This window comes from Cervus canadensis, chromosome 28 (genome assembly GCF_019320065.1).
Source record: "Cervus canadensis isolate Bull #8, Minnesota chromosome 28, ASM1932006v1, whole genome shotgun sequence".
NCBI classification, from domain to species: Eukaryota; Metazoa; Chordata; class Mammalia; order Artiodactyla; family Cervidae; genus Cervus; species Cervus canadensis.
This window is the reverse complement of record NC_057413.1, coordinates 16,701,773-16,715,601: the sequence shown is the minus strand read 5'-3', so window position 1 is coordinate 16,715,601 and position 13,829 is coordinate 16,701,773. Positions and strand designations below refer to the sequence as shown.

General features: G+C 39.1%; 1 non-coding gene and 1 pseudogene across 1 annotated transcript; one reads left to right on the top strand and one right to left on the bottom strand.

Annotated features, from left to right (window-relative positions):
* Positions 1–930: 930 nt before the first annotated feature.
* LOC122430091 lies at positions 931–13,615 on the top strand (annotated as a pseudogene).
* Positions 6,054–6,155, bottom strand: LOC122430255. Its single transcript, XR_006266327.1, has one exon. It is a non-coding gene; the product is annotated as a U6 spliceosomal RNA (small nuclear RNA).
* Positions 13,616–13,829: the final 214 nt, after the last annotated feature.

The following is a 13,829-nucleotide window of genomic DNA, read 5'->3' as shown; positions in this document are numbered from 1 at the left end:
GTGGTGTTGGAGATGACTCTTGAGAGTCCCTTGGACTACAAGGAGATCCAACCAGTCCATCCTAAAGGAGATCAGTGGTGGGTGTTCATTGGAAGGACTGATGCTGAAGCTGAGATTCCAGTCCTTTGGCCACGTCATGCGAAGAGTTGACTCACTGAAAATGACCCTGATGCTGGGAGGGAATGGGGGCAGGAGTAGAAGGGGACAACAAGAGGATGAGATGGCTGGATGGCATCACCAACTTGATGTGCATGAATTTGAGTAAACTCCGGGAGTTGGTGATGGACAAGGAGGCCTGGTGTGCTGCAATTCATGGGATCGCAAAGGTTGGACATTACTGAGTGACTGAACTGAACTGAACTGACTGATAAATATTAATAGCAACATAGGGACACATACTACTAAAGTTATAGTGAATAGAGAAAGACATAGAATATAGTAGGAAGAAGTGAAAGCATGGGAAGTCAGCAATGGTAGTAAAGTAAAGGGCAGTATTGCCTTGTGAGGAAGCAAGGTTCTCAAAGTTTCTTGTAATACCAAGAAGGAGCCAGATGTGAGGAATTAGCTTAATTTGTATACCAGAGACTACCAGAAAATTTAAGTTCCTAAAAATATTATGATGCTAAAACCCACAATTTAGACAGAGAATAGGGTGGGGTAGGGCATATAGACATTCAAAACTCATCATTGTTTAGTGCATCAGTCACTCAAGGACCACCCTCACTGAAGTCTTTCTCTATTGCTCAACCTACAGGTACCAGCATGGAGAAAGAGATAGCTCTACCCCACAGGCAGTTGAACCCTACTTTTATGGCCTCGTGGCTTTCCTTAAGAAGCATTTGATGCAGCAGATTTCCTCCATCCCACCCCATCCGGCTGACTCCCCACAGTAAACAGGAGTCCTCACCCTGGGATCATTCTGCAGTCCCCATGGCTCCAGCTCTCAGCTTCCGTGGACACCAGTGGACTTACAACCCTGTCCGAGGTATGGAAAGGCAGCAGCATGGCTTGTCTCTGTGGTTCTCACTCCGTTCAGACGGTCACAGGTTAGTTAGTTCACTCCCCAAGTGCTTCAAATGACTCCCCCATTCCAGTGGACGGCCATGTACGTGGGGATCTCTCCCCTGTGCATCAGCTCCCTCACCCCCAGGTGCAGGCTGGTCCCACATGCTTTCCTTCTTCTTTCCCCTTCCTCCTTGTCCCTTCTTTCCTTTCTCCTACTGAGTTTTGTGTGGGTCCGGATATTCCACCTCAGTAGTCAGGGCATCCTGCCAGTATTCACCTGGTCTTCTGTGAGAACTGCTGCGTCTTTAGAAGTTCTGATGAAAAAAAAAAAAAAAAGAAAGACGTTCTTGATGCATTGGTGGAGAGAGGTGTACCCACTTCCACCTACCCCTCTGTCATCTTGTCCACCCCCTTTTGTGGATGTATTAGAAACCAGTTTCCCTTTCTATTAAGTAACATTGTCATCAACACACATGTTTAACTTGTGCTTTTTGAGGAGAACACAGGTAAGTTCCTTTCACTTCAGTTGAGTCAGTCATTCAGTCATGTCCGAATCTTTGTGACCCCATGGAGTGCGCCACGCTAGGCTTCCCTGTACATCGCCGACACCCAGAGTTTACTCAAACTCATGTCCGTGAGTCGGTATGCCACTCGAAGATGTCCAGTCTCTCAGAGATTTTTTTTTTTTTTGAGATTTCTTATAATTGAGATCGTATTGTATTTTTCTTTGTCTGACTTAGTTTATGTAGTTTAGTGCCCTCTAGTTTCATCCACGTTACAATAATTGGAAGGATTTCTTCCTTTATCTAATGGCTAAATCATATTTACCTATATATGTCATATCACATTGTTTTAATCCATTCACCTATTGAAAGATACTCAGGTTCTTCCTATACCAAGTCTACTGTGAATGATGCTGCAATGAACATGGGAATACAGATCTCTCTTTGAGACAATGATTTCATTTCCTTTGACTATATATCCAGAAGTGGGATAATGGATCACATAACAGTTCTCTTTAAATTTCTTGAGGAACCTTCACAGTATTTTACCCTGGGAGTTACACCAATGTGCGTCCCTACCAACAGTTCATAAGCACTCTTTTTTCTCCACATCCTCAACAAGATTTGTCATTTCTTACATTATTGGTACTAGCCATTCAAATATGGAAGAGGTGATATCTCTTGTGCTTTTGATCTGCATTCCCTTTGATTATTAGCAATGCTGAGCATCTTGTCATATACCTCTTGACCATCTATATGTCTTATTAATGGGAAAATGTCTATTCTTTAAAGTTGTAACATACAAATGTTTAGTATATTCCAATATACAAAACTCTGTTGCCTACTTATATATCAACAGTGAACTATCAGAAAGTTGAATAAAGAAAACAAGCCCAATTACTATTGCATCACAAAAAGATAAAACACTTCAAAATAAACTTAAGAAATGTGTTGAAAGATTTTACACAAAACTTTAAGATATTGATCTTGAGAAGGAAACGGCAACCCTCCCCAATATTCTTGCCTAGAAAATCCCATGGACAGAGGAGCTTGGTGCAGGCTACTGTCCATGGGGTCGCAAAGAGTTGGGCATGACTGAGCCACTTCTGTTCCCTAACACATTGATAAGAGAAATTTTAAAAGAGCTAGAGATATGTAAAGTTAGGTTGTCTCTTCAATGTGTTTCTTGAGGTAGGATTTGTATTACTATAACCTTCCCTCTTAGAACTGCTCTTGTTGCATCCTATAGGTTTTAGATCATCATGTTTCCATTTTAATCTGTTTCTAGGAATGTTTAGATTTCCCTTATTTCTTCGGTAACCTGTTTACTATGTAGAAATGTGTTGCTGAACCTCCATGTGTTTGTGTTTTTTAAAGTTTTTTTTTTTTTCCTATAATCTATATCTAGTCCCCTAGTGTTGTGGTCAGAGAAAATGCTTGATATAATTTCAATTTCCTTAAATTTACTGAGGTTTGGTTTATGACCCAAAATGAGGAAAATGTTTCATGTGCACTTGAGAAGAAAGTGTATTCTGCATTTGATGGAATGTTCTGAAGATATCAGTTAGGTCTGTTTGCTCTAATATTTCCTTATAGGCTTATTTTCCTTATTAATTTTCTGTTTTGTTGATCTGCCCATTGGTATAGGTGCAGTGTTGACATGCCCTAATATTTGTGTGTTACTGTCAATTTCCCCTTTTGTGTCAGTTAGTGTTTTCCTCATGTATTGAGGTGCTCCTATGTTGGCTACATAAATATTTAAAATTGTTTTGCCTTTTTCTTGGACTGACCCTTGATCAGTTGGTAGTATCCTTCTTTCTCTCTTATAATAGTTCTTATTTTAAGATCTATTTTTTCTAATACGAGAATTGCCAATCCAGCTTTCTTTTGATTTCCATTTGCATGGAATATCTTTTTCCATCCTCTCACTTTCAGTCTATATATGTCTCTAGGACTGAAGTCAGTCTCTTGTAGACAGCATATATATGAGTCTTATTTTTGTATCCATTCATCCAGTCTGTGACTTTTGGTAAGAATGGGAGAAGATAATAGCAAGTAAAACAGCTGATAAAGGATCACTTTCCAAAATACAAGCAGCTCAACAAGTCAGTCATCAAAAGCAAAGGCAAGAGCTGCAAAAATAAACTAGTGAGACCACATCAAACTCAAAACCTTCTGCATAGTAAAAGAAGCCATCAGTAAAATTAAATGGCAACCTATAGAATGAAAAAAAAATATTTGCAAATCAGATATTTGGTAAGGACTTCATATCAAGTTTATATAAGAGACTCATGCAACTCAGTAGGAAAAAATCAAACAACTCAAATTATTGAATGAACAAAGGAAGAGTAAGTGTTTTGAAAAATCTGAAAATTAGATAGTAGATGGGAGACACTAAGTTTTTCCTTCCAGAACAAAAATCTACGTCTTCCTGGCAGTGCTTTCTTTATTTCCAATCACCTGTTTGGTGATTGAAGTTCACAGTATACATCCTTCACTCAATACCAATCACTGTACACTGAGCTATGTGTGCTAAGAATAGCCCTACTAACTATAAAAAACTAATCATTGCTTACTTAATCTGAGGCATCTAAAATCCAAGGTGATTTTCAGAATTTTCCACTCCATTGTTTTCTACATTCTATTTAAAAATTGAAACACCTAGTAAGGAGTGAGTAGGGGACCTCAATAATACATGGGTAGAAAGTCATTTAAAACTGGGAACATTACTGGATTACAATTTGCGGGACTGTATTTTTACTAATCCTATTGTAATTTTGTTCCCTTTAATTCTCTGATATACTAGGTTGATATTTATTTAAAATAGTAATACAGCCACTATGGAGAATAGGGTGAAGATTCCTTAAAAAACTAGAAATATAACTGCCATATGACCGAGCAATCCCACTGCTGGGCATACACACTGAGGAAACCTGAATTGAAAGAGACACGTGTACTCCAATGTTCATCGCTGCACAGTTTATAATAGCCAGGACATGGAAGCAACCCAGATGCCCATCAGCAGACGAATGATGAGAAAGCTGTGGAACATATACACAATGGCTTATTACTCAGCCTGTGAAAAGAATATATTTAAATCAGTTCTAAAGAGGAAGATGAAACTGGAGCCTATTATACAGAGTGAATTAAGCCAGGAAGAACACCACCAATACAGTATACTAACATATATATATATATGGACTTTAGAAAGATGTTAATGATAAGCCTGTATGTGAGACAGCAAAAGACACAAAGATGTATAGAAGAGTCTTTTGGATTTGTGGGCGAGGCGAGGGTGGGCTGACTTGGGAGAATGGCATTGAACCATGTATATTATCACATGTGACACGAATCGCCAGTCCAGGTTCGATGCACGATCCAGGGTGCTTGGGGCTGGTGCACTGGGATGACCCAGAAGGATGGGATGAGGAGGGAGGTGGGAGCGGAGTTCAGAATGGGGAGCCCATGTACACCCATGGTTTACTCCTGCCAATGTATGGCAAAACCAATACAATATTATAAAGTAATTAGCCTCCAATTAAAATAACAAAACAAAATAAAATAGTAATACCAACATAGAGACACATAGCACTCAAGTCAGAGTAGATTGAGAAAGACAAAGCTTATGAGGCAGGAGGTGAAATCACAGAAAATTAGCAATGGTATCAAATGAAGGGGCAGTATTGCCTAGAAAGAAAGCAGAGTTCTCTAATTTTTTGGAGACAACACAAACAAGCCAGTTGGGAGCCAACCAGCTCAAGCTGTATACCAGAAACTTCACCAGAAGGAAAATGAAGTTCATAAAAGTATGCTGATGCGGAACACCAAAATCCAGACAGTAAGCGAATAGTAGATACTGAAAACTACTCAGAGATTTAGACATGGAAGCAAATACGCTAATGAGCATCAGAAAAGTCAAAGCACAAAAGGGTCTGAAAAGTAAATCGTAAAGAGACTCGGTAGTCTGATTAAAAGAATAAGAGAATCAAATTAGACAATCAAAATAGAAAGATTTGTGCACATGATAGAACCAGAGAATGCTCAGGAGAGAAAGTTTCAGACCTAGTGGACCAGTGAACAGAAGCCTCCAGCATCAGGAACAGAGACCCTGAACAGAACTCATGACTGTGTGCTTCTGGGAACGGCCTCAGTTTCAGAGTTTGGGCGTTATGCCGCCTAAAAGTGAACGCAGACAAGGATTATACCTTGCTATGACACTGAGTCACAGACAATAGTGTTTGTTAGCTTACTTTTCTCATTCACCTATAGAGTTAATGAATCACTAACCAAGGATAATTGACACCATGAGCTTGCAGTCAGATCCTCTTTAGTCATAAAATGGACATCTGAACCTGTTATATGATCCCCAATAACAGTTTTAATCATTAAATATATTGATGTTTAATTGAAGGGTAATTGCTTTACAATACTGTATTGCTTTCGGCCAAACATCAACATGAGTCAGCCATAGGTTTACCTATGTTGCCTCAGTCTTGAACCTCCTTCCCATCTTGCTTCCCATCGGACCCCTCGAAGCTGTTACAGAAAAATGTGGAAGGCTTCACAAATTTGAGTGTCATCCTTGGGCCGGGGCCATGCTAATCTTCTCAGTATTATTCCAATTTTTTAACATATATGCTACCAAATAAACACACAAATAACACTTTAACAGAAAAAATAATCATATGGTTAGTCATCTACCAACAAATGATCAATTACATTAAGAATTAGGGTATTCTGTTTTATTTACTGCCACTTATAAAATTGAATTTTATAAGGTCCAAAGTTCCATGTAGGAATTAAGCATATATTTATTTATTACGCATGTATATATGCACAGAAATATATGCACACAAACATATCTATGTTATACAACTATTATTCTCCTTGCCTATCACAATAAGATCTTTAGCTGATGAGAGAGACAGTCCCAAATTTCTCCAACTTATATGTCTTCTTTTTGAGAACAACTGCTTTGATTTTCATCACCTAATTTTAAATAACCATTTTATTCTTAGATAACATGCCCCTTTAAAGTAACTAAGAGCAGAGAAAACCTAGTAAATGCTGATATCTTATCCTTCATTAAATTACCACTCTTCTAGTAAACTGGAAAAAGAATCATGTTTAGATCTCATTCACCAGGATAAAATCCGTATTTTATCAGTTCTCTTGTCCAGACTCAATTCTTGTATACTTCAGTCTTAAATTCTGCTTACTTACAAAGGACAGACAGGAAAATTAATATTAAAATCATGCTTGCAAGAGTCAATGATTTTATGCTTCTGTTGGCCAAAGGTAGGGCCAGGAATAATTTCTGAAATATTACAACACATCAAGGAAGCATGAAGGTCTAGTTCTCCTATCAAAGAGGAGATGTTTGGAGATGGTTAGAAAACTCAGCCACATGGTTGTCAGGATGTGCTCCCGACTGGAGAGATGGATTTTCTCCCTGAAACCTCACAGTCAGGAAAGGCCAGGCATGTCCGCAGAGCCAGTGACAGGGTCCTGGGTGCTGAGAGGTAAGATTCTTGGATGACCATCTGGACATTTACCTGCCATTGTCTCAAAGAAACAAATGTAATGAGAAGATTAAGGATGCATAAAATTAGAAGAGCTGTCAAGTTCCCTAGAAGAACGTCTAGCCCGGAGAACCAGGCCCCCACACTGATAATTGTCAAAGATGTTAATAGTAAGTGTTTTATAGACAGAGCAGAACAAGTGGATAAAACCAGTGTTCTAAGGTCACTGCTGTTTTGCAGTCAAAAACAAAATTTTTTTCACGTTAAGCTGAGTCATCACAGCTCCTGATGTGGTCCTGGTTACACACATGCAGACCGAGAGCCCACAGGCATGTGTGATGTGACATCAGGAAGTGAACAGATGACTGCTTGGTGCCCAGTCACCTCCATCTGCTAATAATGGGACCAGGGAAAATTATTCATCCTCTCCAAAGCATTGCATCTTCATTAACATAACTTGATGATCATAGTGAAGATGAAAGCTATCTCACAGCGTTACTGTGAAAGGCAAATTTTAAGATGTGTTAAAGCTTTTGGGAAAGTATCAAAGACATGCATGGGGTTACGAAGCTGAGTTAGCAGATCCAAGGTTCAGTACCTTTTCTCTTAGTATTCTCTCTGTACTCAGTAGTAGCGATCAGTCAGTCATGTGTTTACTCTTACCCCAGCGTGATGGTAAACCACACAGATCAACTGTACACTTCTTGTCATTTCAGTGTCTAAATTCAAGCACTAGTCAGTGTAGAGTGAAAAAATTAGAAACCCCTAGAGGGCCTCTCTGGTCAGAGTCTGCAGAGTCCCAACATTAAACTTTTTTTTTTTGTTTTTTTAATGTTTATCAATATTTATTGACATCTTGAGTAGCAAACAAAGCAGTCATGCAAAATTTTGACACTGAATTACAAATGGTTACACAAACAGTGATACTTCCTGATGTGTCACAGTAAGAAGTACAGGTCATCATCTGAAGAGTATTCTCTCTATTAATGTTGGAATGATGCTTCCCTGGGGTCTCAGAGAGTAAAGACTGCCCGCAATGCAGCAAACCTGGGTTCGTTTAAACTGTCTTAAAAGAATGGCCTAAATACTCTGGCTCAGATTAAGTTCCAAACGTTTGCAGACCACAGAAGTACTTCTGGGACAATACAAAAATGCAGGGAGTAACCTACTTCTCCAACTATCTATCTGTGCAGATATCATCATCCATCTAAATTCACACAGAAGGCGCTCCTTCTTCCCCACCCCAGCTACTACAGCACCAACTCCTGCTCAGAGCAACAGGGAAAGAGAAGGCTTCCCTCCACAGGATGGAGTTGATAACCTCAGGTGGCTAGATCATCTCAGAATGGCTCATGTTTTTATTTAAGGAGGGTCCTGCCTGCTCCTGCTGCTGGTCCTGTCAAATCTGCTCCTGTGCCAAGGCAATGTATGCCTGCCTGGGGTCCTGACGTGTTTGGCCTCCCCCTGAAATTCCTTAGAAAAGTGTTTAGCCATGCCTCCAGGCTGTCCCATGACATGCATAACCTTATCACAATAATGTTCAATGAGTTTGTAACTACTGTGGTGGTGGTGGTTTAGTTGCTAAGTCGGTTCCGACTCCTGGGACCCCATGGACTGTAGCCTGCCAGGCTCCCAAAAGTTACCTTCCTGTAAGTGACTGGGCCATGCTATCCTTTAAACAAGAGGGCTGCATCAGCCAAAGTTCAAATAACACACTCTCTAGGTTAAAGACGCCGTCAGCTCATAAGATGTGGAAATCGAAGAAAGGACCAGTTTTGTGAAATCTGAAAGATTCCTAAGAAGTGCAATAACTTTTTCAATTTCCTTTCATTCATTTCTCTCTTTAAATTTCTAAAATAAAAGATTTTGTGTTTGTCAGCTAGGAATGCCATAAAAGAATACAATAGACTCAGTGGAATAAACACCAGCAATTTATTTCCTCACAGCTCTGGGGGCTAGAAGTCCCAGATCAGGCACCAGCAAGGTGAGGTTCTGGTAAGAACTCTTTCTTCCCAGGATGGCTTCTCCGTGCGTCCTCACACAGGGTGGGGGGTGGGGAAGACAGACAGAGGAAAGGACACACAGACACAGAGACAGAAGAGAAAATTCTCTGGTGTTTCGCTTCATGGAGACACTAAACCTATTGGATGAGTGTTGCACCCTAAGAGCTCATTTAACCTTAATGGGCTTTGCTGGTGGCTCAGATGGTAAAGAATCTGCCTGCAATGGGAGAGACCTGGGTTCTATTCCTGGGTCTGGAAGATTCCCTGGAGAAGGGAACGGCAAGCCCCTCCAGTATTCTTGCCTGAGAAATCCCATGGACAGAGGAGTCTGGAGGGCTATAGACCATGGCGTGCCAAAACGTCGGAATCCTTTTCAAAACAGCATACTTTGGCAGTTCGGGCTCTAACATATGAATTTAAAGAACACACATTCAGTCCATAATACTACCTGACTAAAGCACTTTTAGGTGGGACTGGGGAAAAGGAAGCATGTTGATTTTCTGGTCCTTCAGTGTGTCTCTGGGTTTTTTCTCCAGGCTCAGAGTAAATAGCCAATAAATGAGAACTGCTCTGCAGTGAACTGGGTGGATGGAACATGTTAAACAAAGCTGAATCCCGGTCACAAAAACGAATACTGGTAGTTTTTTTAATGCTACAAATTATTGTTTAAGATTTGCAGTGAATAGGTTTAGAATTATAGTCGAAGGGGAGTTTACAATTGGAAACAACTATTCTCTTTCTGATGAAGGTATTTGAAAGTTGTATGTTAATTCTTTTAGGCCAATCAAGGAGCACACAGTAAAGCAGATAGATAATAAAAGGCGGTGCTAAAGGTTTCTATTAAATTCTCGAAGTTCTTTTTACTCACTAGTTTTTGTTTCATCCTCCTTTTTTTTGACTGTCCATTTTTTTTCCATCTCTTTCAAGTCATCTCTTCAAATGTTCATAATTTCCGCTAAAGACTAGTTTTTGTCTATCAAAATGTTAGGTAGATTTTTCTATTCATTATTCTCAGTTCATTCCTTAGTATTTCCCATAACTTTATGCCATGTTTTTCTGACGTCCCATTTTGTCACTATAAACAACATTGTATTCTGTACTTGGGATGAACACTAAGCTTTTTGGTGAGCGGGTTCAGAGATAAGTCAGAGTCATAACTGTATTACTCCTTATAAGGGAATATATTGGCTCTAACCCACTGTAAACAAGAGATTAAATGGTTAAATATAGGTGCATGCATGCATTCTAAGTCACTTCAGTTGTGTCCAACGCTTTGCAACCCTACTGACTGTAGCCCAACAGGCTTCTCTGTCCATAGGATTTGCCAGGCGAGAGTCCAGGAGTGTGGTGCTGTACCCTCTCACAAGGGGTGCTCCTCACCAAGGGATCAAACCTGAGTCTTCTTATATCTCCTGCATTGGCAGGAATGTTCTTTACCACTACCGTCACGTGGGAAGCACCAACTATTGGTAAAAAGTACTATATTTGGTTCAAATATTAAAAAAAAAAAAGATAATGATAAAATAGAGATGGGAAAAGTTGGAACTTAGAAAAGTTAGATGTAAAATAATTTTTATAGAGAGAATGTATAGAAAAAGTAGTAAAAGAATGACTTTCAAATTTTGTGATGCTCCCCTGTTAAAAAAATTACATATCTATCAAACATGTTAATGTTCTGGTAAGGGATTTATCTTCTGAATGCCCAACAATTTTAACTAATTGCCTAATCATTTTCAGAATGAAAAGTATTCCCAGAGTAAACTGGAGTATATCAATGGCACCAGCATCTGCCATACCAATTCCCTCCAAGCTCCTGAAGAAAGCGAAAAAGCCCAACAAATGAACGTGAGTCTTTCACCTGGGTTTTTCACTGGATCAGATGAGACAGTATGTAGCTTACCAAGCTCCAGATGTTTAGACATAATTAATGGTAACTGTACATGCAAATACGGTGGAAGAACTGTTAGCAGTTGAAGAGAAATTATATTATGCAGTTGATGAAGAATGAATGAAATCATGGGATGATCTGTAGTAGCAAAATAAACAACAGATCTATAAATTGTCCATGCAGACAAGTTTAGTTCAACCAATGCATCAGACACAGGATTGCAGCCTTTATACTGTACGAAAACAGGAAATGAATGGGAACGTCCATGTGTAAAATATGAGATTGTAAAATTCATGAATATGTAAGAAACACACCCCGGTTTTGAGTACCCCTGTTACTAGTGACTCGTATGTGGGAGTCCTATACTGCACCACTTGAGCCAGCGCGTCTGCCTTTCAAGGCTCTCCTGATTCTGCTTCTGCTCTCTGACACCTCCTTCATTCATCATTCTCAATGACTCCTCTGTCACCTTATATTTTTAATTTGTAAGTCTCGCCCACAATGGCCTATATAACATTGCTTTGCTTCTCATGGCCACAACAATTGTCTCTGTTCTGAGCATAGCACAGTTTACATATCCAGCCTCAATCATTTATGGCAGCTCCAATATTTCAACATTATAATCTCCCTTTGTGAGTTCCTACATTATCCTTTGTCCTAATATTATTTAAAATATTTTCACATCAATCCCCCCTTAAATACTATCTTCTCTCTCTACAATTTTCTTAATGATACCAGCAATCTTTTCCTCTGTTAAGCTCATTAATAATGAGGATGATCAAGTAAAGAAAAAGTTCAAAAACGAGGAGGAGGAGGGATTTTTCAATAAGCTTGAATTTAAAGTTTATTGAGAGTTACTACATGGCCATACGTTTTACTAAGCACTTTATGTGCATTACTATATTTCATCCTATTCCGTTCTCTATTCTTTACCACTAAAACAGTTCATGGCTGCAAAGAAATCAAGCATATTAACTAGAGATCTTCAGCCCCCTGGCATTTTCATGCTCAATTCTACTAGTAGTAGTGAACTAGGGGGAAAACCCTCCATTGTGAATCCCACCGATGCTGTTACTAAAGACAACACCGTGCCATTTTCTGCCCGGACACATGTCAACAAGACAGACTCTTCTGATACCAGCATGGGGGCTGGTGTTGGGATCAACTTAGGAAAGAAAGCCTGTTTAGGAATGTCATGTCTTCTTCATTGTCTGTTTGTTGTAGTATCATAAAACAAATTACCAATCGAAAATCAATACGAATGACTTATCTGATTCATTAATACGAAAGAATCACTGGGTGACAATGATATGGGCACAGGCAGAATGCCTCTTTCCTGGGTCAGGTAGTGCAGACACATACTGACTTGTCATAATATACCTAAATTTCTCTCATGCAAATATAAAAACACCAAAGAACTCACTGAATGGGTGGTAGAATTTCAGAGGAAAAATGAACATTCTTCATGTTATAAATTAGAACTCATCAGAAGAATTAGTTCCTAAAATAATCCAGAATTTTATTAATTCAGCAAAGTGTGAACTAATAGCTTACATTATATAATTTTGCAACTTTTACTACCTTCAAAATTCTGCATACACATAGGAATAAGCAAAAGTCTTTTAGGTCAGCTGCTTGAGCAAAGATCACATGTTACCAAAAACCACTGAATTATGATTACTTCAATGAGACTGTTTCTTACGTTTGCTTAGAATGAAGACCTTACTAGGTGGATACTCATGTTTCAGTACCTCTGGAATAGTCCTCTGTATTATATAATCGTGGACCAGCAGATTAAGAATTTCATCTCAGATGCTATTCTATCAAATGCAAAAGAGTATATTAAAAAGTCATACAAAGTTCAAACAATATTAGAGAGGCGGTTCACCCAGGTGAGCATCCTGCAGAGGGCTTTCTTGCTTTGTTCATGAATGAAAGAGGTGACCTCTGTAATGCATAAGGAGTTTTGAAGTCTTTCATTTTGTAAGAAAAAGATTCATGAATTCTATACGCTAGACTGCTACTACATAAAGCAGGAGCCTAGTCATTCAGAGTGATAGATTCTACTGTAAGGAATCAGAATTTCACTGCAATTTTTGACATGTGCATCCTTCCCTGCATTGCACACAATTCCACCAAAAGTTTGCCTCTTCCTGAGCACAGGTGGTTGAAATATTTTCAAGAGTAAGAGAACTAGAGAACAGAATTTCCAAGCTCAGCATTTTTCTCAAAGTATCCCAGGACATCTGCTATCGAAGTCCACTTGTCTTCTTTCTCTGTTCTCCTCAAATCAAAGGATGAAAGTGGGAAGGAAGAAAAGAGAAAGTGAAAACTAAACTTGAGTTATGTTTCTACTTTTTAGATTCCTAATTGTTTTCTCATAAGGTGGCTCCAAAATCCATATCTAGAGAGTTTTATATTCGTATGTCTTCCCCAAATCTTAATTTGATAATTATAAGAGACAAAGATAAGCAAATACTAATAAAGTGCATAAGAAGTCATTATTTTTTGGGTATTCAGATGGTTCTTCCAGTCAGGCGGTAATTGTCTGAGGATCGCATGTACTGGTCAGGATTCCCAGCAATGGTGTCCAGCAAGGAAGATGTGCATCATTCTACATTTTATAAAGTGTTCAAGTGCCGGAGCAGGGATTCCCGTACAGTTGACATGTACACCAACATCCTGGCATGCTGAATCAGTGACGAGTGCTAAATCCACATCCATTCCATCCAGCTCTGAGATGGTCCTAATGATCTATCCCATAGCAAGCTTCTTTGAAATTTACAGCTTTTTCATGCATGCTCTGTGAAATGGGTCTCCTCTTAAAAAAAATAAACACAGACTCAGCAGAGATGTCAAATCTAAGAGGGTAATTTGTTAACATTTCTTATTTTCATTTAATTGAAAA